Source organism: Suncus etruscus, chromosome 2, assembly GCF_024139225.1.
Source record: "Suncus etruscus isolate mSunEtr1 chromosome 2, mSunEtr1.pri.cur, whole genome shotgun sequence".
NCBI classification, from domain to species: Eukaryota; Metazoa; Chordata; class Mammalia; order Eulipotyphla; family Soricidae; genus Suncus; species Suncus etruscus.
Window position 1 is genome coordinate 53,232,115 of NC_064849.1, and position 26,947 is coordinate 53,259,061.

General features: G+C 37.7%; 1 pseudogene; it reads right to left on the minus strand.

Moving 5' to 3' along the window:
* Window positions 1-2,970: 2,970 nt before the first annotated feature.
* On the minus strand, window positions 2,971-3,053 carry LOC126002948 (uncharacterized; annotated as a pseudogene).
* Between the last annotated feature and the right edge of the window lie 23,894 nt (window positions 3,054-26,947).

The window sequence follows — 26,947 nt, forward strand, 5'->3', positions numbered from 1 at the left end:
CAGTTACAAACAACATTACATATATTGTGGAATTGAACATGGATCTTATTCAGGTAGCAGTACTTTTTATTCCCTAAGTATTTAGATGATACAATCAAATGTTTGTTTGAAAAGATAACTCTAAGGTCTGTGTTAGTGTAACAGTTATAGATTCTGGGGTTGAAACTTTTAGTTCTGGGATTGGAAAAGGTCAGGGGTGAGATCACTGTGCTGAAACTTGATGGAGGGACTTCAACTAGGGAAGATTAGCATAGCTAATAGTTGAGTGAATCTAGTTGTTAAAATATTGAATTGTGTTGAAAACTAGATCATTTTACTATTTCTAGAGTGTTTTTCTCTTTGTATTAAGCAGTAAAATAGATAACTTAGACATTCTAGAAACTTGAAAGTACTGGAAATTTACAGCTTACTTTCACTTGGCCATGAGAGACTGCCTTCTGAAATTGGGATTCACTTCAGAAACCATAAGTAATTGGGAAAAAAGTGAACTTGAGCTGCAAGAAAAGGATTCTCAATCACATAGGAAGCCATAATGGAGAGGCATTTTAATTTCTGTCACATTCCAAATCACTAGCACTATCTTTGGACTTCTAGAATAGCACTCTCTTCTCAAACCATTTCAGCCACTTCTTTGCCTCAATATATAACTCTCCTATGCAGCAGACACTTAAACCTTTCTCAGTGCTGCACAAAGACATCGTTATAATTTTACAGAGATTCTTCTGTAAGAATACTTACCTTCTCACTTTCAGTTTCAAAGGATTACGCATTTTCTGGAACTGGTTCAGTGCTCAAAAAATATTAGATTTGAATTCTAACACTAAAGAGATGATCTTAGAAATATTCTTAATCTCTGAGGTTCAATTATTTAATCTCTAAATTGAGCATCACAGTATCTGCCATCATAGAGTGAGAAATAAACTGAAGAAGAAGCTAATATCCTCTCTAGTGCTAGTTCATATTTGCATTCAATTATCTGTGTCTCTGTCCTTAGGATTGCTTATAAAATCCAAAGGTTACAGATTAACTTTCTAACCATCATTTAATTACTCAGAATCATACTCATATGTGTTCCATGGAAGGGAAAAGATATATCAAACTTTATCTTTTTAGATTTGATAAGTAAATTTTATTCATATGCTTGGAAGGAATGTATATATTACACCTATATATAAAAAAATTTCCCCAAGGTATCTGGTAAATTATTTTTCTGTCATTTATCCTTTTTTGCCCTATTTGTTTTGAGACTGTCATAAGTATGTATAAATTAAAAGCATTACCTATTTGGTTATTTGAACAGCTTACTAATACAAAATACCGATTTAAGTTCTAATACTTCTGTTTTCACATGTATTCTGACCACTTTCCCTCCCTTTGTTGAGTCTCTGAAATAACCAGGTTGCCCACTTTAGTCATGCTGCTGGCATACACTGTGGTTGCAGTGCCCATACATCCAAGGTCACACACTTAGCTGCTGTGTTTCTGTGAATCACACACATTGCTATAGTGGTGCCAGAGTTCCCAAAAGCAGATCCACTGAGCATGTGGGGAGTGTTGGGAATTGAATACACAGTCTCACTGCAAAGTATTCTTTCTACTACTAAACCATCATCAAGGCTTTGACTAGTAATTCTTCTCCAAACACAACAGTTATCTTCATTTTGTTTCTGTGGGAGTGGACCACACTCAGAAGTGCTCAGGGGATACTCCTGGTGCTGTGCTCAGAGATCACTTCTGGTAGATTCGAGGATCAGATGTAGAGACAGGAATTGAACCAACTGAGATTGGCCAAATCAAAGAAAATGCCTTGCCTATGTTCATTGCAACTCTACTTACAATAGCCAGAATCTGGAAACAACCCAGACACCCAGCAACAGATGAGTGGCTAAAAAAACTGGTATATCTATACAATGGAATACTATGCTGTTAGAATACTGTTAGAAAAAAATGAAGTCACCAAATATATGGATGGATATGGAAACAATTATGCTGAGTGAAATGAATCAGAGGGAGAGAGATACAGAATAGTCTGATTCATCTGTGGGATTTAAGAAAAATAAAAAACACTATAATACTCATAGACAATAAAGATGAGGGCTGGAAGGACCAGCCCATGCTATGAAGCTTACCACAATGATTGGTGAGTGCAGTTAGAGAAATAACTACTCCAATAATTATCATGACAATAGTGGTGAGTGAAAGAAATTGAATCCTTGTCTTGAAGACAGGCAGGGGTGAGAGAGGAGGGAAATGGGGTGCATTGGTGGTGGAAATTGCACTGGTGAAGGAGGATGTACATTTTATGACTGAAACTCAACTACAAACATGTTTGAAACCATGATGCTAAATAAAAATGTATTATTTTTTTAAAAAAAGGAAAGTGCCTTACCTACTATACTCTCTGCAGTCCCCACATCAGCTATCTTTTGGTTGATATTTGCAAGAAATATATTTCTGAATTTCATTCTGTATTATTATGTTTAAAATATGTGTCCTATTAAAGGTACTTAGACCTACTATTCATATTTTGGCATTGAATATTTGATATGAATATATGTATGATATAAATATTAAATATATGTTAGAAGATTTTTTACAGTTACATATACATGTGTGTGTGTTTGTGTGTGAATGTGCAAGGTGGGATGAAATCCAGAGTCTCCTTCATGCAAGTCATGAGCTCTGCCACTGAGCCACAGCCAGTCTCTTATGTTGGATCTTTGATTAATTATGTCATGTTGATCAAGCCAGTGCTTTTGAAAGAAATAAAAGTTATTTCAAAAGATACATACCTAAAACAGTTTAGTTATTTAACCACTCCTGGCTCTGCACTCAGAAATGGCTCCTAGAAGGTTTGAGGGACCATATGGGATGCCGGCGTGAACCCAGGATTGTCCCAGATCGGCGGCAGGCAAGACAAATGCCTTACCACTGTGCTATCACTCCAGCTCACAATTCTTAACTTTTAACTGAAGTTAAGTCCTTTTATATTTGTATAATTGCTGCTATACTTGGTACTACACTTGATCTTAGCCAAAAGGCTGAGAAGCAATTGTACTTGGAATTATATCTGTGTTCTTTAAATTTTCTTCAGTCTAATATGTTACATTTCTTTTAAATTTTGTTTTATATTTATTCATATTTTATGTATAAAGTCCTCCTTAGCCTGGAGGTGCGTTGACAATAGAGCACTTGATTTGCATTTGTGAGTCACTGGATTTGATTCTTGTCCATGTTTTCATCCTTCCTCCATTCCCAAACACACAAAATTGTCCCCCTTTGAACCTGGAGAGATTATCCAGGGGTCAAGGGATTTCTTTGCAGGCAGCCACTCTGGTTTGAATCCCAGCACCACATATGGTTCACCTGAGTGCCACCAGGAGTGAACACAGTGTAGAGCCGATCACAGCCAAATTCTGAGCATTATTGGGTGTAGCCCCAAAACAAAACAAAACTAAAGATTGTCCTTGGATAAATTTTTTTCTTCCTCACCAGTTTAAATGTTTGGTACCCCTAGCTCAATCAGAAGTAATTCCTGAGTGCAGAGACAGGAGTAACCCCTAAGTATCACCAGATGTGGCCCCACAACAAAGAAACAAACAAAAAAAGTATATCCTTTGTGTTCTTTTATTGACTAATTTTTGTCATTTTTATAACTGATTAGAACACTTTTATTGCACTACTCTTTACTGACATATATTCAGTTTTTTTATTTTGTAAAATACAACGTATTTTAATTTATAAAATTTACAAGACATTATCTTCCCACAGTTAATAGTCATTAGATTACTCGTGTTTTCTACTTTATTTTGCTCTTAATTCTTTCTCATATCTTAAAGTTTCCTGTGAAATCATTTTCATCCTGCCTAAAATTCATGCTTGAAAATTGCCTTCAATGAAGATTTGCTGGAGATGACCTTTCTCTTAGCTTTATTGTGTTTGAAATATCTTTATTGAATCTACCTGTAACATTATAAGTTGGCCATAATTTTCTTTCAGATAATTTTAGACAGCATTTTGCTGTCTCTTGTTTCCCTTTTTTTACTAGTGAAAACTCAACTGTCTCTCAATACATTGTTGCTGTAGTAGGGGTGGTGTTAGAGTTGGGGTGAGAAGTAGCTCAGCAGTTGAATACTTGATTTGCCTGTGTGAAGTCTGATTGAAATATAGCACTGCAAAATTATAATCATTAAAAAGTAATTTTCTCTGGTTGTTCTTAGTACTAATTTTATTCCTTATATTTAAGAAGTTTTACTTTCATGTGCTTAGTTATGGTTTTCTTTTTATTTATAATTTTTAGTTCATGAAATGTTTTTTAAATCATCACCTTGATACAGGCTCTATTCATCGAACACAATCAACCAATCCAGCATTCCCTTGCTATTCTCTCCTCTCTTCTCACTACTTTCTTCTTTTTTCTTTTCTTTTTTTTCTTTCTTCATTTCTCTCTTTTCTATTCTTCTCTTTATTTTTTTCCCCTTTCTCTTCTCCCTTTCTTTATAAGGTATTTTTTTTTTCTCTCCCTTCATACCCCTCTCATATACCTTCCCCTTTCTCCCTCCGGAAATCTAACTATCCCTTCACCCTCAATCCCATCCAGATCTCCCACCATATTAAAACTCTTCATCCTCAGTCCTTAATCTATTAGGCATCAAGATCGACCTCCTACCCAACGAACCAGTACCCAGCACCCAGGCGAGGGGACACCCAGTCAAACCCACACCTAGTCTCCTGCAAGAAAAGACAGCCAACTCCCCTGCGGACTCATGCTGCGTGGCCCTCCCTACCAACTCCCCCTAACGTGGACTGTTTCTTGAAACCGGGCCTAGGTCCAAAAGTATCCCCAATACAAGAATTCTTCCAAGACCTCCCTACCACAAATTTTTACCAAACTGAAGAAGGCCAGGGGGTGGGATAGAAAGATGCCTGGGAACCCACACACCACAAGAAAAACCCAAAAGGCAATGGGAAAAACTGTACTTCCAACATAGGCATAAGACCTGTAATACACCACATCTTTACCGGCTTTCCCCAAAATGTAAGGTAGTTTTTTGCACCACTTCGGTCCTTTAAAAGCTTCGCTAACTCATTTTATTTCTTTTTCTTTTATTTATTTATTTTTTTAATTTATTTTTTCAAATGCCTGTCCTACATATACATTTGTGAGCATATACATTGTCATTCTCTTTCTTTTTTTATTTATTTTATTTTTATTTTATTTTATTTTATTTCATTTCATTTTTTATTTTTTTAATTTTTTATCGTTTTTGGGGATGTGACCTGTTTCTGTTATCCCCTCTGTCCACCCCCAAATACACCGACAATATAATGTAGCACCATTTCTCCCTGCAAAGGCACACTAAATAAAGGGGAAATCTTACTTATAGAAAAGAGCTCTTATCTAATAGAGATAGGAACTCACAGTTGTTAATAATACAGGGATATCTCCTACCTGGAAAATATGTCATGTGGAATCAACTTAGACCTCAGGTGATTAGATACCATTCATCCAGCCTTGAACCCTGGATCCCAGACATAGAAACGGCACAGCTCTTCACATCAGCTGCAGGAAACAAATCCCATCCAGGGCAGCCTTAATACTGCGGGGTCAACAACAAGGGCCAGCTCTAACATGATATCCTGACAACGAGGAAAATGTGAACAACTTGACCTTAGAGCAGATTAGCCTACCTTACCAGCTAACGACAAGACAAAACCAGAAGACTTGGCACCCTTTGGTAGGTCCAAAAGCCAAGATTGCGATTTACAGATGACTGGCTGATAGAACCACGACCAGACTGTACACATCTTGGGACCAATAAAAAAGCCCTAGTTTAGGGTTTGAACTATGACCTGCACAATAAGCATGATCCCCAGCCCCAAAGGTCCTGCAGAGACAATTGTAACGGAATGGAGCTTCTGGAAGCACAAAGAAAGATGCTAACCTAGGTGCCATCCTAGGCTCAGTGCAAAGCCCAAGATCACCAACCACAGAAGATGGATTAAAATGACACTGAGGTAACAGAACCTCTAGAATCACGAAGACTGACTTCATCATAAATCCCATCTCAGGATCTGTGCAGATACTGAGACCTCTAAACACAGAGCTCTGATTGTATCACCCTGGACAGAGCAGAAGTCTACCAACCACAAAAACGCCACCGGGAGAGTAAATGATCCTGAGCAAAGTCTAGAGTTGATCCCCATGACAGTATACTCCAAGGACGGAGAAACCCCATATTTTTTAGGCCAAGTGAATTTCTTTTCAAATGACCCCAATATTTACTGTGCCAGGGCAGGAGGGAAAAAACAAAAATACAAAAAGCACAAAACCTTGGTTATTTATATATATATATATTTTTTACCTTCATTTATTATTATTATTATTTTCATTTACCTATCTATTTTGGTCGATTTCTCTCTTTGGGTGTGATTATTGAAATTGTTGTCCCCAGTTATACTTATTTTTTCTCTTCCTCTCTTTTCTTTCGTTATGTGCTATGCCATGTTTCTTATTTCAAGACCAAGGTGTGTTTTTTTGTTTGTGTGCTTGTTTTTGTTGGTTTTTTGTTTGTGTTTTTTTTGTTTTTTTGTTTGTTTTTTGTGGTGCTTATCAATATAGCTGGAGTCCTCAATGGATATTTAACACTTCTTTTGGTACTGGTGGAGTGTTTCACCTTCTCTTTCTTTTCACCTCCCAAATCGATGATGAGAGCCACTAGAAGGATTCCGCCCATTTTCGGGGTATTAGACTCTTACCCCAATTTATTACTTTTTTCTTTTTCAGGCAAAACCACGTAACTTGAAATAGCTGGTCTTGCCTCCAGTTAGAGGGGGAAATAAGGGAGGCCTCAAGACCAAACAGGTGCAAGAGTACTAAGTAATAGGTTGGATACAGAGGGGACCACATATTCTAGCCGCCCTGGGGGTGAGGGAAGAAGAAATGGGAGGGAAGACAAAAACTGACGGGTAGGGAGAACAATTTGGTGATGGATGGGAATCCCTCCTGATTTTATGTGAATATATACCTAAAATATTATTGTCAGCAATATGTAAGTCACTATGATCAAAATAAAATTATATTATAATTAAAAAAATCATCACCTTGAAGTCTTTTGTCATTTTGAAAATTCCAGTTTGGAAACTAGAAACAGAAAAATTAGTTGGAAACTCTTCAGATAATTATTTATCTCATTCCCTCTTTCTTTTCTTTCTGGAACTTTGGCTAAATTTACATTATATATATTATTGCTGGATTTTATAGTTTACTTATCAATTTTACTTATACACTGTTTTTATTTGCAAAATAAATGTCACTTATAAATTTTATTTAAAATAACAATACAAATTACAATATTTAAAACCATAATATAATTCTTTCTAGTAATTTTTGTACATTCAGACTTTATATGATCCTTTTCTCTGTAGGTATTACAAAACTGCTTTTGTCTTTAATTATAATCATCATATTGTTTGGTTTTGTTTTATAGTTTACCTCATGCCTCAAGTATTTAAAGTCTTCATGAGTCTGATTTTGTTGCTATTTTCTATGTTGTAAACCTGCTTATCTTTGAGAAAAGTACATTGCAGACCTACTTATCTTATAGAATGTGCTGAAAAATGTTTTGCAAAAAATTATTTATAGAAATTATTTAGGCCTATGATGAAGAGAGTATGTTATTTGTTTTCTGTCAAGCACCTAGAAACACTAACAATCCAGAATTATTCTGACACATTCATATCTCAAGAGTCACTGATTCTGGTAGTTTGCATATAAGCCATATATACTACCTGGCTTAGGAGTCTCAGCAGCTTGTGGCATAAGAGGAGCTCTTGTTAGACTTCCTGCCAGGTACAAGAACTGAGATTACTATCTATCTCCCATTGACTGTAAGGTTTTTCCAAATGAAGATTTTATTTTAATTTTTATCAAAAACAGATCCATTCTGTAACATTAGACAAATATTAAACTGGTTTCACTCATATAAAATGATGACTAATAAGATAAAAAAAATCGCAGTATTAAGGCCAAACCTAGGGACTTGCAAGGCAAGTTCTCAATGAGCTACATCTATATTCTCCTCTCAATTGATTTTTTTGTTTATTTGGGAAAATATTTTATTTGTTTATAATTTATTTGTGTGTAGGATTTAATTCTGACTCTGCACTCAGGGATCATTCCTCTTGATTTTAAAGGACCATAGGTGGTGCCTGGGATTGAGTTAGAGCCTGCCACATGCAAGGCAAGTGCCTTACCATCTATACTATTTCTCCAGCTCAGTTGGCTTTCAATATCTGTTGAGTCTGTTGAAAGAAGCAAGTAATCTTCTGGACATTGTCTTAAGAATCAATACACAATTCATTAAAAAAATTAAATAATTTTCTGGGGCCAGAGCGATAGCATTTGCCTTGCATGCAGCCAACACAAGACAGATCCCAATACAGGACAGACCTAGCTCGAATCCCAGCATCCCGTTTGGTCTCCTGAGTCTGCCAAGAGCGACTCTGAGCACAGAGCCATGAGCAACTCCTGAGCACAGCCAGGTATGACCCAAAAACAAAAAAAAATTTTTCTATGTATTTATAACTTTAATTCACCCTTTTTCATTATTTAGCTTCTATTACACAAATGATGACATTTTAGCTATCTTTTTGTTTTGTTTTGGTTTTGGTTTTTGGGCCACACCCAGTGATGCTCAGGGGTTACTCCTGGCTATGTGCTCAGAAATTGCTCCTGGCTTGGAGGACCATATGGGACCAAACCACGGTCTGTCGTGTGCAAGGCAAATAAATGCCCTACCACTTACGCCAGCACTCTGGCCCCTAGATATCTTTTTAAAATCATAAACTTATTCTCCAAATTAAATATATGTTTCTTCAGATATCTGCAGTACAGTTTTTTGTTTTGTTTTTGTTTGTTTGTTTTTTGGGCCACACCCGATAACACTCAAGGGTTACTCCTATCTATGCACTCAGAAATTACTCCTGGCTTGGAGGACCATATGGGACTCTGGGGACCGAACTCAGGTTTGTCCTGGGTCAGCCGTGTGCAAGGCAAATGCCTAACCACCATACTATCACTTTGGCCCCTGCAGTATAGTTTTAAAATTTGGTATAAAATAGTAAAACAAACCAAAACACCATTAGCAACAACAAAAAGAAAATTCACACAGAGAAGAACATCTTTCAGGTTTGGATTCCTATATCAACAAATTTCCCCTAGTATGACAGTTTTATACTATCTTTTTATATGATAATACATGACTGGCTCATGTTCTGTCTGCAGAACAATCTGATCTCTTTCTCCCAGAATATAATCCTGCAGGCCCCTGAGCACAATTGGGGTGGCTCAGTGGCCCTGGACCTCACAGTCCAAGCAGAACTGCAGCATTATTTGGTTCCACCCTGGGACCATCAGCTCAGTTGGTCAGGAATTGCTCACAGTAGCCCCCTGAACCCCAGAGGACTGCTTGGAAACCACCTGCCTTAAATCCTAATCTTTTAGATATTTTCACTGGAGGATAGATCTAAATTAATCAAATACTACCTGGACCATTAAGTCAGTTATATTCTAAACATTTTTATAAGAAGTTGAAACTTGTTTAAAAACTAACTATTCATACTTTTGTCTTCACACTTACAAAAATGCTACTTTGGGGGCTGGAGCAGTGGTGCAAACAGTAAGGCATCTGCCTTGTGTGTGCTACCTAGGAAGGACCACAGTTCGATCCCCCGGCATCCCAGATGGTCCCCCAAGCCAGGAACAATATCTGAGCTCATAGCCAGGAGTAATCCCTGAGCATCACCAGGTGTGGCCCAAAAACCAAAAAAAAAAAAAAAAAATTCTACTTTGCCTCAACTTGACTGTGTTCTGTTATTTATAATATTTCCCTGGTATATAAGTGAAAGCTATATTTTTTCAAATATATTTGTATTTTAATTATGAACAAAATGTATTAGTAACCTGTTTTGGTTTAAGGAGAGGGTGTTATGGCCACACCTCACAGTTCTCAAGTGCTCAAGGAAGCCACTCCTGAATCTGTGCTCCGGAAGACACCTGGCATTTCTCAGAGGACCATATGTGGTACCTGTGGTCAAATTAGGCTTAGCCACTTGTAATACAAGCAGCTTACCTCTTTATCTCTCTGACTCTAGTAATATGTTTATATTAATTGTATTTTAACTTTATTAACTTGGTCTAGTAAAATTTTGTATTATTTTTGGATCATTTGATAAAGGATAGCACCCACCAAAAAAAACAGTATCAGGTTTTAAACTATTAATTTTCAGATAACCATCACCTTCCAAATACTCTCCCTTAACTCCCCTGTCCCCCAGTTACTTAAGCAACTTATAAACACAACCACTTCTCATTTCAATATGCATCAGAGTTGATGTCCAACAGGCCAAGGACTCTTTAAGGTTTTATTCCAATAAAATGGTCAGTGTTACTTCTGATTGCTTAGTAGCCATTTCATAATATTGTTAAATATATTAGTATCACCTATGTGCCTCTAAGTTTAAAACATTTTCCCATTTGACAATAAAAGTTAAAAATAGATCACATCTGTTCAATAAGAAATTCTGGTAGAAGAGTCCCTCGGCTTAGAGTTTATGTTAGGACCAAGTTATGGGGATTGTTGGACTTGTTCCAGTGACCCCCATTTGCACCAATAAAACCATATGGCATTGATCCTCTTTTGCATAGGCACATTAAAATGGGAAAATACTATACATACAAACAAATTCTTATCTAATAGAGATAGGAACACACAAATCTTGTAATGCAGTGGGACCTTACACCCTGAACATTGTCATAATGAGCTGGCTCAGGCCTCAGAGAACGGGCATTGCCCATTCACCCCTGAACCAGAGATACCATCTACGAAACAATCTCAGTTGTTTCACCTGGAATCACCTGGAACAATCTACCAGGGAAGACCGTACAGATGCCCTGAAATTGACCTAATCCAAAGTGGGTTCCCTTATCACCCAGAAGACTTAACAACAACAACAACAACAACGACAACAACAACAACCTGCTTTCAGGGAAGGGCTCTCTGCATTGCCTTCTAATTGTGAGGTGAAACTAGAGGACGATCCACATCATCCTGACTTCTATGTAGGATATGAATAGAATCCAGGATCTTTAACTACAGAAACCTGACACCAACAACAGCAACTGTGCGAAAAAAGTTTATTGGCAACACAGATAATGACTTGGGTTGGACAACCTAGTATGCCTGGATTTCAGAGTTGGTCTTATGCCAGAAAACTTTAGGGGTAAGGTCTCCTTGTATTTAGGCCAAGGTTTTTACTTTCCATGCCCCCCCCCCCATATTTTGCTGGGCCTATGCAAACTACAATTACCATTCTAAGACTGTTTTTACTGTATTTCTTTAACTCTTATCCTTTAAAAGAGCGAGCGAGAGAAAGAGAGGAGGAGGAGGAGGAGAAGAAGGAGAAGAAGGAGAAGAAGAAGAAGAAGAAGAAGAAGAAGAAGAAGAAGAAGAAGAAGAAGAAGAAGAAGGAGGAGGAGGAGGAGGAGGAGGAGGAGGAGGAGGAGGAGGAGGAGAAGAAGAAGAAGGAGAAGAAGAAGAAGAAGAAGAAGAAGAAGAAGGAGGAGGAGGAGGAGGAGGAGGAGGAGGAGAAGGAGAAGAAGGAGAAGAAAGAGAAGAAGGAGGAGAAGATGAAGAAGAAGGAAGAAGAAAGAAGAAAAGAAGGAAGGAGAAGGAGAAGAAAGAGAAGGAGGAGGAGGAGGAGAAGATGAAGAAGAAGGAAGAAGAAAGAAGAAGAAAAGAAGGAAGAAGAAGGAGGAGGAGAAGAAGGAGGAGGAGGAGGAAGAGGAGGAGGAGGAGGAGGCAAAGAAAAGTTTACTAAGCCTTCTGCTACCAGGGGTCTCAAACTCGCGGCCCGCGGGCCGTTTGCGGCCCTCCGTACAACATTTTGTGGCCATGCCCTAGAGGAATCTTTTTTTTGATTTGTTTTGTTTTAGTTGTTTGGGTCACCACCACCCCCCAATGTTCAAGGCTTACTACTGACTTTGCACTCAAGGATCACCCTGACTTGGCCTCCTGCAGCCCCCAGGTAAATTGAGTTTGAGACCCCTGAAGGCCTTTAATGAGTTATTTGGTGATTCAATATTTTCAAAAATATACTTGCTACTGAACTTTTTCTTTATCTTCCATCTCTTTAGTTTTTCTATTTTTTTAAAATAATTTTGCCTTTGTTCTTCCAGAAACAAATGTATTATGATCAATTGTGTCAACTATGCAATGTATTTTCTTTGAATAAATTTTAAAAAATAGATTACATTAAGCCAAGTTTGAATCAGGCCAGATCCATAGACTCTTCTCAAACAAGATATTATCAGGGATTTTTGGAATTTTTTCTTCCTTCTTCTGAGAAGCCTGGCAACCATAACCATGCCCACAAATGCAATTGCTATGTTTGCATGGAGTCATCTCCATAGATTCACTCTTTTCTCAAACGAGATGTAAACCAAGCTGTGAAAGATCATGGGTATACCGGCCCACACTGCAGAAAGCTAGCCATCTCAGGACAGTGGACTAAATCCTAGCCCTGCTGAAGTCATGCCTGTTGCTTCCATCACCCAGATTTACTGTTCTCCAGATAGCCCTACCTCATCACCCCTCTAAAATTCCCTCTAGGGACACCAATCTGACCAAAATTTGGGTCTGAAGGTTTGTGGGTAGTTATCACGAGGGCAAAAAGAGCAAATACCAACACCCTCCCTTCATTTTTTCCTTTTTCTAGGAGGCCTGGCAGCTGAGTATATGCCCCTAAGAGTCATAATATCAGTAATAGTACTTTGAATTTTGGACAACTTTATTTGTTTGAGGCTGTCATCTCTATAGGAATACACCAATTTAACAGAGTGGACAGTTAACAAGAGCTTACTAAACCTTTTCCATTGTATTAATGACTTCATTGGAGATATAATAATTTTCACAAATATGCTTGCTACTGACTATGCTTTTTTCTTTCTTTTTTTACACTTCCATTTCTTCTTTTTTCTTTTATTTTTCTTTCTATTTTTTAATAACTTTGCTTCCACTTATCTGGAAACAAATTATTATGATGAACTATGTGAAACATTTTCTTTAAATAAAGTAAAAAATAGATTATACTGTATTCCTTTTCCTTTCCACATCTGCTTCTTAAATGTATATTTATAATTAATTGTTATTTCTCTTAATTTTACTATCAGTACTATAACTAGCTCTTTGTAAATGATTTATCAGCTTTTAAAAGTCTACAACAGATATTTTACACAAGCCTACACAAGATTTTCATTGGAGGGACAGAGAAAAACCTCAGTGGGCCAAAGTGCATTCAGGACACCTGGATTCAATCCCTGCCACCACATATTTCCCTACACACTAAACCAGGAGTAGCATCTGAGCACCACTGTATGTATGTATGTATGTATGTACATATATATATATATACACACATGTGCCTCCAAATATTTTCATTGCTTTGGAAATCTATCAAGCATTAAATAGTTCAGTTCCTTTAACTGAGACCACATACCCCAAATGTTGATACTTTCAAAATGTATTATGTAATACAAATAAGTATTTGTATCTGTAAATAAATATCTGTAAATGTAAAAAATAGTAAATTGGACAAATAGTAAAGTATTTAAGTTAATTTTTACTTATGCTATGTTATCTACTGAAGAACAAACTAATTTCTGCTAAAACTAAATTATTTTCATACTTGCTTACAATATTGATCTATTATGCCTACTTGCTCTTTTATAGTCTTCTGTCAGATATATCAATTAGATATAATGATCTATTTTTTATGATTACTCTATTTTAAATTTGATAACCACACCATTGCATTTTTATCGAAGCAACATCTTCCCAGCATTTCAATTATCTTAATCTCATGCAGACCCACATCAAAAGCTTTTACAAACATTTAGATATATTGTTTGTCTGTGGAGTTTTCTTTATCCACAAACTTGTTGAGTAATTTTATAAGACCAAATAAATCAAATTTGCCTGGCATACTCTGTCTTCATAAACAAATGCTGTCCGCTGCCCATCACATTGTTATCTAAATGATTTTAGATCAATTTTGTTCACTCTAACTTGGGCAATTGCATTCTGCCAGCCCCAAACTCGCTTTGTTTTTCAATTGGAGACATTATTCTTCCTCTCACTAACAAAGTGTTCTGTAAAGCAAGCAGGCAAGTTTCTGAACCAATAAAGCCTAGTTTCCTCAATATTTGTGCCTGATAGGCTAACTGAAGCTATGTATTATAGCCATGTCATAGCTTTAACTGGTGACATTATCACCTAAATCATTATGTGAGGTGTCATAATAGTTTGTGTTATATTCATAGGAAATATAGACAAAATAAAGGATGTCTTCCTTTCATATGCATTTATAGTACATACTATATTTCTTGCTACATAATTAGAGTTAGTTGAAATTGAGGTTTCTATCAGAAGTTAATACTGAGATATACTGGATTTGAGATTATTTCATTGGAAAACCTGTTATTTCCTGTAATACACTAAGGCAAAATGGTAAGTCAACAACATTTTACGGTTTCAAACATTTCAAATTTGTAAACTTTATACTTAATGACCTACCAATGGTTACATAAAAATTTTAAATTTGTTAAAGCTAGTCCTCTAGCTTTTATATGATACTCTGAAATCTGTGGTTCACCTTCATTTAGGTGATAGTCACCTAAACTCTTATTATTTGGAACCATCAATAGAGGAACTAAGCTAAATAACTTATTTAATGAATTTGCAAATGTTCATGTCCAGAAGGAAAAAGAAACAACCTTACAACCTTCCATTTCCCTTTGGTATTCCTATATTTGAATTTCTAGAAGACTCAGCTTTAACTAACCTGCACAGGTTCCCTATTGTTTATTGAATAAATGAATTCACATTCCTACATTCAGCCATAATTTTCAGGAATAAATCTCCCACTGGAAGAAGGTTTTTTTATAGTTTTTTGTTTGGGAGTCATTTCAGTTAGCATTTGTTGCATCAAATAGTTAGTTATTTGAAAGAAGACACAGGGAGCATACAAAATAGATAGGATAGAAAATTGCCTTGTTTACTCATTGAAAGTATCTACTTTACTAATAGAATATTTTGGTTTCCCTGTTCATTGAGGAATCAATCAAACCCATGAAGAAACATTAGTAATGAGTAAATATGTATAAAATAAAATTATTGTAATATATAATCTTCAATGTTCTTATTAGTTCATTTTTTTAATCTCTAGATTGTGAGATTATTGTAACATCCTTCTCATAATTTTACTTTAGGTTGCTTAAATAATCAACCATGTGGGGCCGAAGCAGTGGTGCAGTGGTAGGATTTTTGACTTGCATGCAGCTGACTCAGGAAGGACCGTGGTTCAATCCCCTGTCTTCAAATATGGTCCCCCCAGTCAGGAGCCATTTTTGAGTGCATAGCCAGGAGTAATCCCTGAGTGTCACCGTGTGTGGCCCAAAAACAAAAACAAAATAATCAACCATGTGTATTTTGTGTAGAACATGATATATCTTGTGGGGGGTGATTATTATTATTTGTTTTGTTTTGTTTTGGGGGACCACACCTGATGATGCTCAGGGGTTACACCTGGCTATGAGCTCAGAAATAGCTCCTGGCTTAGGGGACTATGGGCTTGGAGGACTATATGGGGCAATGGGGATCAAACCGCAGTCCGTCCTGGATCAGACATGTGCAAGGCAAATGAAGACAGCATTATTGTAAAAAAACAGGATACATTGTCTCAGTGTTGAATACATATATTTTTCCCCCTTTATATTTCCCCAGGGACCTTACATAGAGATAATTAAACTGTTGGTCTGGTTGCTATTGTCAAATAGAGTTACCTGTCATTAATAAAAACCTTTACCTGTCTTTCCCTTGTAACTACAGTACTAATCTATAAGGAGTGTTATGTTTTTCAATAAGGTAGTGTTCATCTAGAGGTTTACTTATAATATTTTCTGCTTAGAGGATGTTGTTAAGAAAGGAAGAAAATGCAAAATAGACTAAGCCAAGAGAAGTTTTAGATTCTCTATCAAAAATCCTTATTTGGACTATAGTACATAGAAAATTATTTGACTATTTTCTCAGTGCTCCTAAAAATGGGAACATAGTTAATGCTATTCTATATACACGGGGAAAATTTTCATTTGTCACATATAATTACTGCCTTAAAGGCTTTAGAACTTAATTCTCTTTCTAAATAAGTTGAAGAAAACACTTGCCTTGCTCACGGCTAATTAGGTTCAGTCCCCAGTATCTATGGGATTATATAACACCCCCCCCCTAGTACCGCCAGATCTGGTTCCTGAGTCAGAACCAGGAGTAACTCCTGAGCATCACTGGGTGTGACCCAAAACATATAAATATATATGTGTGTATACATATATAGTAACTTATATACATAGTAACATTTTTTACATAGTAACTTTAAAATAAATCCTAATTAAATCTGGGCAACTTTAATCATTTAAATCTATAAAGAAGGAGCCGGAGCAGTGGCGCAGTGGTAGGGTGTTTGCCTTGCATGCGGCTAACCTAGGACCGACTGTGGTTCGATCCCCCAGTGTCCCATGTGGTCCCCCAAGCCAAGAGAGATTTCTGAGCTCATAGCCAGGAGTAACCCCTGAGTGTCACCCAGTGTGGCCCCCCAAAAAATTAATAAATCTATAAAGAACAAAAAGATTGATTTGTTCCCCAAATGGGTTATTACTAAATTCATTGAAATTAGTTTAACTATGAAAGCAACCTTATTACCGCAAATATATTATGGAACAAGGAATTGGATGCTAGTTAATTAAAACAAGAGCACTGTTTGCAAAATTCCAGCAAGGTATTCAGATCACTAGGTTTTATCCTTAGCTTAGTGGAAAACTTATTAGCAGAGTCCAGAGAGAGTGCAGTGGGTAAGGTGCTTACCTTGCATGTGGTCAATCCAGGTTTGATCCTCAGAAACCTACTGGGTCTCTGAGTATAATAAGAATGATCTCTGAATGAAAAGCCTGAGAGTCTGTAAGTTCTTACAAAGGAGTACGTTCTGAGTATTGCTGAGTGCCCCCTCCCAAAAAAGAGAGAAAACTTATTAACAGACAACCTAACTTTCTCAATGTTTCTAATTTTAAATATTCCATTGAACTACTCAACCAGAATAAAAGATAGTCATGCAATTTTCTGCTACATAGAATAACATACAGAATATCATGCTGAGTGAAGTTAGTCAGAAGAAGAGAGAGCAACACAGAATGTTTGCTCTCATATGAGAGATATTAGGAAACATGATGGCAGGGCCAGAGCAGTGGCACTAGAGAAAAGGCATCTTGCAAGTGCTAGCCTAGGACAGACCATGGTTCGACCCCCCGAGGTTCCATATGGTCCCCACCAAGTCAGGAGCGATTTCTGAATGCATAGCCAGACTAACTCCTGAGCATCAAATGGGTGTGGCCAAAAAAAAAAGAAAGAAAGAAATATAATGGTGGAATAATGAATACCCAAAGACAACATTAGAACATCAGTAAAAGGGGCCGGGAAGGTAGCGCTACAGGTTAGGTGTCTGCCTTGCAAGCAGATGGACCGCGGTTCGATTCCCCCGGTGTCCCATATGGTTCCCCCAAGCCAGGGGTGATTTCTGAGCACATAGCCAGGAGTAACCCCTGAGTGTCAAACGGGTGTGGCCCAAAAACCAAAAAAAAAAAGAACATCAGTAAAAAGCAACACCATTCGAGAGGCCTGGGGAATAGGTCAGAAAAGAGGCAATGTGTATGGTAGAGGGAAGCACTGGACCAGGAGGAAGAGGTGGTGCTGAAAGGTGGTAAAGTGTTATGAATAAAACCCTATCAGCAATAATATTGTAAACTATAGTGCAAAAGCTTATATATATTTTTAAAAAGTACCACTTGGGGCTGGAGCGGTGGCGCAAACAGTAGGACGTTTGCCTTGCATGCACTAACCTAGGACGGACTGCGGTTCGATCCCCCAGCATTCCATATGGTCCCCCAAGCCAGGAGCAATTTCTGAGTGCATAGCCTGGAGTAACTCCTGAGCGTCACTGGGTGTGGCCCAAAAAGAAAAAAAATACTGTATCTCTTATAGAAGCAGACTGGTGGGGGTGGGCAAATGGGATGGGGTGCACATTGGTGGAAGGAAATGGACACTGGTGAAGGAATTGGTGTTGAAACATTGTATGTCTAAAATGCAGTCATGAATAACTTTATAATTTCACCATGACTTAAATAAATATCATTGAAAAAAATGAAAATATTAACAGGAAATCATCACCTTCTCGTGGGAACATTGAGACAGTCATTACATAAAGAAAACTAAACATTTTTGGGGTTTCTTTGCAAAATTTTTATCAAGCAGTTACATCCATCTTCCCTAGTCAGAGCATCTTCAAGATATTTTCAGAGTATAAGGAACACAAAAAATGTTGTCAGATATAAAAAGGCAAGTTGAGAAAGGATCAGAACTATGTGAATAGGGTCAGAGATGTGACTCAGTGCGGGGAACAAATGCCTTGAATGTGTGAGGCTCTAGGTTCAATCACTGACATAGCAAAAGAAAAAGAAAAAGAGAGAAAAAGAAATGAATAACACAGAGTCAAAACATACTAGAATTTTTTTAGAGTCTATACAATGCACAGGAATATTTAATATTCCAAGCAAAGTGTGCACAGATCTAGTCATAGATACAGATAATATAGTACAACTGTGAACATACTTTGGATGATTATGTGTGAAAACCTTATCTTATTCTTTCTGAACAACTGTACAAGTAGAAGGTTTTCTGACACGGAAATTGCTATTTGCACGATATGGTACCTTGAAGCAATTCAAGGCTTTCATTCCACTTCACTGGAAATGAAGATTCACTACATTAATGTTCTGGACACTTAGGTGGTGTGAAATTATGTCCCTCAATTACGAATTCTTATAGCCTTTTCTTTCCTCACTTATCTATTTTCAAATTTCACTTCACATACTCCACACAATATTTGGCATCCCTTTGTATAAAAGAAGCAGATCTCTGTGCCTTCTTTTCCCCACCTTTTTTATGGAGATAATAACACTTGCCTCTCAAAGACAGTGTGAGACATAATATTTTTATAGCACTTTAAAAACTTTAAATATAGGGCTAATGGAAGTAAAAAACAATACTGTCATCTGTCCCATTTCCTCTTAAATTGGCCATTTTCTTTTTTGTTTAATTTTTGTTTGTATTTTAAGAAGACATATTGTTTTTGTCATTGAATATTGAAGCTTAATTAATTTTACTTCCTTCAATTCCTTTTCACTTAGAGTGGTAGTGCAGCTAGAGAAATAACTACACTAACAACTATCGTAACAATGGTAGTGAGTGAGAAAAATAAAATGCCTATCTCGAATACAGTCAGGGGGTTGGGGAGGAGGGAGATAGGGGGCATTAGTGGTGAGATTGCACTGGTGAAGAGGGGTGTTCTTTTTTATATCTGAAATCCAACTACAAATATGTTTGCGATCATAGTGCTTAAATAAAGATACTATAGAAACATCTTTCCACTTATTTTTCTTTGTGACCCTATATGGTTTATGGGTTCACTGCTATAAAATCATAGTTTACTTTCAAAAACCCATGCAGAGCTAATTCAAAATGATCTGATTCATCACTAAAGCATAATCCTACAACCAGGAATTCTCACAAATGACAAAGTATAACTTCATCTTTCAAGATACATTGCTGGGCACTATTTTCATTGCATACTGCTTTATGACTGATAATCATAGTCTCTATATGGTCTTGTAATATAGTACTTAGTTTGTATTACATGAAAAGAGTATCTTATAGTGAATTATCAGGAAGTGAAATATAAATTTTGTAGATAGTCTATCTACAGAATTTCTAGCACAGTGTTCTAGCTACATAATTACATAATAAATTACTTTAAGTAATTAAGTAAAAAATTAATTTTGTTTCCTGAAGTAGCTGTACCTCATAAATATTTGGATTCAAATCTGAGTCTAGAGATGCTGCTGTCAATTGTTTCTAAATTCAAGGTAATTGAGATATTGAGAATTGCTTGACAAGACTCTAGAATCAATCTTAATGATTTTTTGTGATTTCAAGTCCAGCACTGACTGAATATTCTCTTTGGAATTACTAGAGACATGAATCAACTCTAGAGCCCCTTTCCTATCTGTATACAAACATTTCTTCAGAAATATACTTTGGAATGCATTAAAGTAAGTGATGAAGTTTCATAATGAAAAGTGAACAGTTTGATATTAGAAGTAAACAAAGGAGGGGCCGGGAAGGTGGCGCTAGAGGTAAGGTGTCTGCCTTGCAAGCACTAGCATAGGATGGACTGCGGTTCGATCCCTCAGCATCCCATATGGTTCCCCCCAAGCCAGGAGCGATTTCTGAACGCATAGCTCAGGAGTAGACCCTGAGTGTCAAACGGGTGTGGCCCAAAAACCAAAAAAAAAAAAGAAGTAAAGGAGATTGGAGTAAGTTAACTACCTAGAAAGTCTTGAATTTTTGATAGACACAAGTTGTTATCCTAGCTGAGCAATTTTTGTCATTAATTTGAGTCACTGTGATTAACAATAACATCATTGATACATATAACATTTCAATACCTCCTCACCAGATTAATTCCCTCTACCATTGTCTCAGGGTTCCCCTTCCCTAATAATATTCCTGCCATAATAACTCAGTTCTATAGACCAATCCTCAGGTTCTGTTGTCTTTTGCCAGTTGTTATTTCCTTACTATGCTTCTTTGTATCCCATGTATGAGAGAGATCATCCTGTATCTCTCCATCTTCTTCTGATTGATTTCCCTCAGCATGACACCTACCAGTTCCATCCACAAATGGGCAAGTTGCGTAACTTTGTCATATAACCAACTAGCATTGTATTATGTATAACATATATACTATATATTTTTTATTTTGTCATGCTTTTTCCAGATTTGGGTTAGTATGAACGGTACTGCAATGAATATAGGAGTGAAGATGTGTTTTCTGAATAGACTTTTGGCTTTTAGGGTAAATATTCAAAAGATATTTCATGTTGTTTTCCCAAAAGGTTTAGTGACTCAACATTCCCACTAGCAGTAGACAAGGATTCTTTTTTCCTTGGTCATGCCAATTTCAGTTGTTTTTGTTCTTGTGATGTGTGTCAGTCTCGCTGGTATGGTTGTTTGATTTGTATTTCCCTGATGATGTGATGCTAAACATTTTGTCATGTATTTCTTAGGGTTGTTTTACTTGTATGTGATGCAGAACATTATTTTCATGTATTTATATCTTCTTTGAGGAAGTTTTTGTTCATCTTTTCTCCACATTTGAGTGGGGCTCAATCTGACTACTTAGGGCTTACTCTGGGTAAGGAAGGGTTCAGGAGTTACTACTGGAGGTGCTTGGGAGACCACCTACAGTGCTGGGGATTAATCCCAGCTTGGCTTCATGCAAAGCAAGTTCTTTACCACTCTCCTGCAATCTTCTTACCATTTTTTTCATGAATTTTTTTCTTAAGTTTTACTAGTGCTTTGTCTATCTTGTATATCTGAGCTTTTGTAAGATGAACAATGGAAAAATATATTCTCCCAGTCTGTTGGTGTCTTTTATTCTGGACATCATTTTTTCTGCAGTGCAAAGCTTAATTTTATTTTCATTTGTTTTGTTTTGTTTCCTGAGTATGCATCTTTGTTACATTGAATGACTGATTTCACCTCTCTGAACTCCTATTCCTTTATTCTTTTTGTTGTTGTTGTTGTTGTTGTTTTGGTTTTTCAGGCCACACCCGTTTGATGCTCAGAGGTTACTCCTGGCTAAGCACTCAGAAATTGCCTCTGGCTTGGGGGGACCATATGGGATGCCGGGGGATCGAACCGCGGTCCTTCCTTGGCTAGCGCTTGCAAGGCAGACACCTTACCTCTAGCGCCACCTCACCGGCCCCCTATTCCTTCATTCTTAAAATTATAATTTTCTGGAAGAGTTATGAAGATAGTTTTACTATAAATTATGAGTGTCTGATCTAATATAGAGCATGGATAAACTGCATTATCATTATTAGAAAACACAGCATTGGAAATTATGAGTATGGAAATATGAAAATGAGAAAATGAAACTTAATCAAAATAAATGAAAGCTTAACTACTGAAAATAGTACTAAAAAGGGCGCTTGCCTTTCATGCAGAACAGTGGTTCGAATCTCGGCATCCCATATGGTCCCCTATGCCTGCCAGGGGTGATTTCTGAGCATGGAGCCAGGAGTAACTCCTGAGTGCTGCCGGGTGTGACCCAAAATAAACGAAAACAAAAACAAAAAAGACCTATGAGTCCTAAAACAGTTGTTTTACTGATAAGGCACAAAATCACAACTTTTTCTTTTGTTCTACTTTCACTGAATTTTAGAGAATAAAGCCTTTGGTAGAAGAATTACAGTCAGGCTAGAAAGACAATACATGGCTGTGATTATCTCAGGTTTCATCTCGGCCTCTCATCTGATTCCTCACCAAGTGTAATCCCTGAGCACAGAGCCAGGATAAAGCCCTTAGAACAGTTAAGTGTGGTCTAGCATTCCCAAACAAATAAGAATAACCAATTGCTAACATAAAACCACCGAATTTAAACAAATACTCAAAGAATATTCCCCTAGGAAGTAGCAATTTATTACCAGAAGTAGCCATCCATCGATTACCTAGCCATCTTCAATAAAACAGGAAAAAAGTGTAATAAGACAAATGTGTTATAATTAAAAATTCCCACATATTATACCCTTAAACTCTATGTAGTAATTAGTATTAAGTACTGGACATTTATTTTTTTCCAAAATTCTCAAAAAGTGTTGTTTCTCAGAAACAGATATAAATGCATAGCAAATCTGTCTCCCCAACTTTTATCTGAAAATAAGAAAAGGAACCCCTGAACACCACTGAATGCATTCCCAAAATAAATAAGAATAAATAAGAAAAAGAATAGCAAAAATAGTCAAGATGCCAATAGTTTTTGAGGCATCTGAGGGACATCTGATCACAACTTCTATAAAATACCACAAATCACAATAAAGATAGAGTAGCTGCATTTTCCCTCTTATCTGTCTCAAAAACTAATTGATAAGAGAAAGTGTCTTTAGAAGAATTTGCAATACAGATAAATAGCTGGATAGGTAGGTAGTATAGGTTGATATATAGAAATTATTAGTACATCCCATCATAGGAGGAGTCCTCGAAAAAGGGCATCAAAATTAATGTTGCAGACAGGATTTAAAATATATATTTGAATTCCTGATCAATCCACAAATAGGTTATCACCTATTTGCCAGTGGAGAGAAATAATATCTTTTGGTTTGCCACGTCAACCTGAGGCAATATGATAATTATTACTTTTTTCATACAGAAGCATTGACAATTTTGAAGTCTATGATCATATAACTCTTTATAACAAAAGACTGGACAAATACAAATGGGATAGAGCAAAATTTAAGTCAACACTGTAGTGCTACTCTTAGTACCTGCAGACTACGTGACAATAGAGACATTTTGATGCCACTGTGACAGAGCTACATGTTTGAGAAGATCCTAAGTCAGTAGCATGGCCTGAAACTTCGCTTGTGGCTTATTGTGAGGGCTTAAGAGGTCAGAACTAGGAACTGAGCTATTTGATGGTCAAATTATAAATAAAGATCATACTCTGGGCTAGCTTATTTTTCCTTTCCTTTTGTGTGTGTTAGAGGGGAATTAATAAATTGAATTTCTAGCCTGTTGTAAAAAAAAATATCAACTCATTTAGCCTAACTAGTTGTTGCAATTTGATATTTGAAAAGCACTTGGAAGAGTGACTATGGGTTAATGGGTAGGGCGCCTGCCTTGTACATGGCTGGCCCCAGACAGACCTCGGTTTGAATCCCGACCTCCACATGGTCCCCCAAGCCTGCCAGGAGCGACTTCTGGCTGAAGAACCAGGAGGAACCCCTGAGCGCTGTCTGGTGTAACCCCTAAACAAACAAACAAAAAACACTTGGAGATAGACCATTTTTTCAATCCTTGTGAAAAATCAAAACTGTATTCATAATTTTTGTAATGTTTAGTTCTAAAATAATGAAACTAATTTTTAATCTAGAGTTATCAAGTGACTCATGCAAGTCAGATACAAAACTTCTCTGTTATATTAGTTCTTCACTTTTTTACTCTCTTTTCTTTTTCTCTTAGAGCTACATTTGACATCCATGGGGCTCAATGGTTACTCCCAGTTTGTTATCTGGAGTTCTCTCTAGGCAGAGCTTAGGGACCATCAATCAGTACAGACATTGAACTGGGTCTCCTGCTTGAAGCAATGTGCTCCAGCCTATTGAGTTTTCTTTCCTATCCCTGATTTTCTTTGTGGAGAGGACACACCACTGGATCCCAGGGCTCCACATGCAAAGCATTCAGGTTAACCCTTTAATCAACTTCCCTGCCTGTATTCTCTGATTTTCTACAAAAGTTATGAATCTAGACTTTACCATATGCCAGTTAAATAAATTGTGAATTTTATTGTTCTCTTGCTTTAATTTTTTGTGTGTTCTGCCTAATAGACTATTAGAAACTCCTTATCCTAGAAAATCCATATCTTATTATCATCCATAGTACCTAGAAGTGTTGAGTACTTACTACATATTCATTAACTTGAATGAATAAAATGACTAAAAAGGGACTTTAAAGGATCCTGTGTCCTTTTCTCAATCTAGAGAGATAAAATTAGGTCTTTCGTTAAAGCTTGAGGAAAAGGTAGTTGTTTTTTTTTTAATTTTTTTTTATTTTAATTATGACAACAAAGATGCAAAGAAAGAGGACAGGGTAAAGTTACAGTGGAAGCCCAATCACCCATAAACAGAATTCTCGGTAGTCCCATCGATGATATCCCAGCCTTGAACTTTCAGCCAAAGAACATTAATAGAAACAAAACTGAACCCCTGTACAATACAATTACTTTGTCCCTCAAATCCCCAGTTGTAGTACATACTATTTCTTAGCAGCACACAATATAATCTAAAGACATCAGACTTATGTAACTCCTTAAACATTGAGGGCAAAGTACATTTCTCTAGTTCCATGCACATGCTAACTAGTTTAAGTTAACCTCAAAAGTTTTAGTGGCTTGTTTATCTTAAGGATTGGAGTCAAGGGAACATAGTAAAAAATGGTATTAAAGTGGCATTTGTTTGCATAGGCCCACCAAAACATAAGGGACATGGAAAGACAAATTATGGTCTAAATACAAGGAGACCTTACCCCTGAAGTTTCCTGGCACAGGACTGACTCTAGGCTCCAGGCAAATTAGTTTGTCCAATTCAAGTCATCGTCTGTAGTGGCAATACACCTCCATTCCTCACATAGTCTCTGTTGTTGGTATCATGCTTCTGTATTAAAGATCCTGGAGTCTGCATATCCCATATTGCAGTCAGGATGGTGCAGAGCATCCTCTCGTTTCATCTCACACTTAAGGGGCACTAGAGAGAACCATGTCCTGTAGAGCAGGTCATTGTTGCTGTCAAGTCTTCTCAGTGTAAACGGAAGTCTCTTTTTAAGAGGTCAATGTCAGACCCTTGGTAGTGTCTTTCCTGGTAGAGGACTGCTTCCAGCTGTTGCTGTAAAAGACCTTGGATGTTTCGTAGATAGCTTGCCTGGTTCCGGCGTGAATGGAGGATACCCATTCTTCTGAGGCCTGTGCCAGGTCATTATATCACTGTTCAGGGTGTAAGGTACATTGTACTGAGATTTATTAGATAAGAACTTATCTGTATGTATGGTGTTTTCCCATTTTAATGTGTCTATGCAAACAAGAATCAATGCCATGGGGCGTATTGGTGCATCTGGAGGCAATAGGAACAAGACCAGCAATTTCCATGACATAGTTCAATCATAGGCATCAAACTGAGGGACAGTTCCACCAACAATCCTTACTGAACAGCTTACAAAGAAAAGACAAGATGAAAAGTGAATAGAAACATCATGGTAGAAGAATATATATAGAGTTACATCAGTTAAAGAAAATACCCATAAAATATTCAAAAGATATATGTGTTCAATTTGTGTCCTTCTAAATAGTTCTGGGATTTGTTAGATATACTGTATGTCTTAGGTCAGAGATTAGAACTATGTGTTACTGAAGTTAAGAAGGGTAAATCTGGGATACTGATGATTGGAAGGAGCAAATGTTCGCGCGGGGGCTAGTGCCCCCGCGCGGTTTGCAAAATGTAGACAGGTATGAAATTACCAGTGACAGACTGAGTATAGCTAAGCAGCTATCTGCCACCCACCAGATCAAACTCCACCCCCTAAGCCCCACCCTAGGCCAGTGTCCCGGCCGGCCTGGGAGTGGGGAAAACCCAGAGTGCCCCGTCAACTCCTCCCAGGAACCCACCTGGAGATCCGGAGGAATGGGGGAGAGGGGGGTCGGGTGACCCAGATCCGAGCCCTCCTACCCTAGGCCGGACCACGAGGCCACTGGCACATGGGGGGGCCTGCCAGCTGCCTGTCCATGCTGGCTAAAAATCCTGCTCCGGGAAGGGAGAGAGACCCTCCCAAGCCCGAAGTTCAGGGATTTGTGCCCCACCCTAGGTCAGTGTCCCGGCCCGGCCTGGGAGTGGGGAAAACCCAGAGTGCCCCGTCAACTCCTCCCAGGAACCCACCTGGAGATCTGGAGGAATGGGGGAGAGGGGGGTCGGGTGACCCAGATCCGAGCCCCCCTACCCTAGGCCGGACCACGAGGCCGCTGGCACATGGGGGGGCCTGCCAGCTGCCTGTCCATGCCGGCTAAAAATCCTGCTCCGGGAAGGGAGAGAGACCATCCCAAGCCCGAAGTTCAGGGATTTGCGCCCCACCCTAGGCCAGTGTCCCGGCCCGGCCTGGGGGTGGGGAAAACCCCGAAA